Below are 3,363 nucleotides of genomic sequence, written 5' to 3'. Positions count from 1 at the left end.
GTATGTTACAGCTGTTGCTATAATTATTTATTATTACATATATATATATATTACTATATTATAGAAGAGCCAACAAGATGGACGACCACTGGCATTATTGAAAATAAATGTTCATTTGAAGGGCAAATAGTTCAAGTAAAACCAGGAGGTGGAAGTTCTATTCGTTAAGATATTCTATTATTTGTTGTGATGTAGTTAAATTAATATAGTAGTTTTATTTATGAGTTTGAATTGTGTTAAGAGTCTGTTATAAATCTGAGTCATTCAAATATATTTAGACCCATTAAGAGGCCTATAAGAACATAAAACAAATGAACTTAATGGATTGAATCTAAATAATTATTTTCAGTCATTAAAAACAAAATACTTAATGAGGCAAATCTGATTAAGATTCAGACCCCCATTAAGTGCAAAAAAAGAGGCCTAAATGTTATTAGATTAAATTAGTTTGTCTTCATGGCTATTGCCAATATTAGTTTGATATGATTGTATAAATGTAAGTTGCAACTATTGGGCCCGTGCTTAGCACGGGTAAAAACTATCCAGTATATATATATAAAAGAAGTTTGACACATTTTTAGAAAATATACTAATTATTTATTATATATAGATAAGAAATTTGACGCCGTCGTCTGTTTTTAGAAATTATACTAATTATTTATTTTATATATATAAGAAATTTGACACGTCGTTGTCTTTTTTAGAAACTATACTAATTATTTATTTTATATAAAAAAAAAAATTGAGGCGTCGTTGCCTGTTTTTAGAAATTATACTAATTATTTATTGTATATATAAGAAGTTTGATGCGTTATTCTCTGTTTTTATAAAGGGCAACTTTCATATATAGCAAATAAAAAATTCATATTTGTATGCTATAGCAAAGTTTACATAATTGCGCTCCATAGCAAACATAGAAATTGTATAATTCGCTATACATATACAATTGAAGCAAATTGTATAAAACAAAGTGTATAAAACAAGAAAGAGAAAGACACTTGGGCAGAGAACTGTATAAAAATGAAGTGTATAAAACGAATTGTATTATTATAAGTGTATAGAACGATTATATACAATTTGAATTTGTATATAAAATGAGAAAGAGAGAAAGACAAAAGAGACCTGACAAGGAATATACAATTGAATCGAATTGTATAAAACGAGAAAGAGAGAAATTAGATACAATTTGAAAATTGTATAAAACTAGAAAGAGAGAAAGGCAAAAGAAACTGGGCAGGGGAGTATTTTTATTGTATAATTATAAGTGTATAGGATGAAAATATATGTACTTGCATGTGTATGTACAATTTTCTCACGCTTTATACAAACAGAAACGCAATTTATACATTTCACTTCTGTTTGTATAAGTGAGAAAGGCGAGGGTGGCGAGCGAAATTTGGGAGAGTGGCGAGCGAGATCTGGAAGAGGGGAGTGAGGGGAACAAAAATATATGTATTTATACAATTTTCTCTGCTTTATACAATTAGAAAATTTTTTTATACACATGTGTTTGTACAAAAAGTGAGGAAGCGAGCGAGAGATTGGAGGAGAGTGGCGAGCGAGATATTTGGGAGAGAGGCGCCTGACAATTTTTTGCAAACGTTTGCTATGGAGCACAATTAAATCAAACCCTAGCTACTCCATTTATTTTAGGTTATTAGTTTGCTATTATATATAATTTTCCCTTTTATAAACTATACTAATTATTTATTACTTCCACCGCTTTTCTTATCCTATTTTGTAAAAATTAGTCGTTTTATACAAATATTTAGTAGTATTATTTGATTTTGCGTGTGAGGTACTTGGCCAGTTAAAATTTTAATTTAGATTTCTTAAATTTTTATTTTTTTCTCATAAATATCAAAATTTCGTCAAAATTTCTTCTACTTTTAAATAATTTTACAAAACGACTTAAACATAATTAATAATAATGCATCAAAATATCCTGAGTTGTTGAATTAATAGATCACATATTTTTATGTTTATTTATTAATGTAATGACCCGAAAAATTATGTTTCGAAATTTTGAAGCTATTTGTTAATTACGATTGTTTAGTTGACGGATGATTTTAAATAATTGATTTATTGAGTTGATAATAATGGTCAAATATGAAATGTATTTAAGATCCTATATCTTTTGGCCCATGTATATTAAAATAGGTTAATAAAATTTGTCACTTTAGTACATAATTATTTAAAAAAGGAAAAAAAACGAAAACAAAACGGGGAACCGAATGTTAACTGTGTTAGGCGGAGACGACAATTGAATTTCAGACTTCAAAGCTTTTGTTAATTGAGTAGAAGTTGATAGAATCTGATACTCCTAGTATTGTTCTTGTATTTAGCCGTTTAGGACGTCCATAGATTATTTTTTTTCGATTAAGTACCATTTTAATTATTGCGGGTTTAGTAAAGAAATTGTTAATTTGGGGGTTGAACAATGACTTGTTTTAATTGAAATTTGAGATGCAAGTTTATTGCATCATGGGTGAAAATTACATATTTGAATTAGAGGGTTTAGGGTGATTTTTTGATCCAATTTCTGAACCCAAACTAAATATAAAAGTATGGGTGTCACTAGATTCGTAGTCTTATGAAGATTATATATTTGAACAGATTTCAACCGTTCAAAAATGTTATAAAACGGGAAGATGCAAGTCGCGAAGTGATGTTTTCGATAGTTTGAGGCAAGTGAGTTTCTAAACCCTTGTATGAAATTCATATATTTTCTTGTGGTATGGTTCACCTTGATTAACTCTAATGATGAAAAGGGATAATAAAAGGTAATGTGATAAATTGTTTGTGTGATGGGTTGAGAATGATATGAGTATCAGTGTTATAAAGGAAAAGTTTATTACTATAGAATGTGAATTGTAATCCGAGAATGCCAAAGCATATGGGCATTAGCTAATATATTATTGACTTGATTTATTATGTGTGATTTTGTTCTTTACTGAACCCGTATAGTTGTGATAATTGAGGTCATTATATGTGATAGTGACATTTGATTTATTGAGATGTTGCGTCACCCTTTTCATTTGATATCATATTGTGCACATGTATTGACATGACATTGGGTATGAGTAAAAGCCTAACAAGTGGGGATCGTCCTTGTTGTTGGGAATTAAACACACAACACACACAAATAATCTAGAGAAAAGAGAAACAGAACACAAACGGGACACACAAGAATTTAACGTGGTTCGGTTTCCCTACTCCACGACTGTAACAGGAGGATTTTATTTCACTTGTGCTACTCTGGAATTACAAATACAAGGATCATATTTATAGGAAAGCCAAATGGTTAACCTAGGGTTTCAGTAATGGGTCGAGCCGGCACACAAGCCTCCACAAAGCCCAACA

This window comes from Solanum pennellii, chromosome 11 (assembly GCF_001406875.1).
Source record: "Solanum pennellii chromosome 11, SPENNV200".
NCBI lineage: Eukaryota > Viridiplantae > Streptophyta > Magnoliopsida > Solanales > Solanaceae > Solanum > Solanum pennellii.
The sequence above is the reverse complement of the archived record's forward strand: the minus strand, read 5'-3'. Positions refer to the sequence as shown.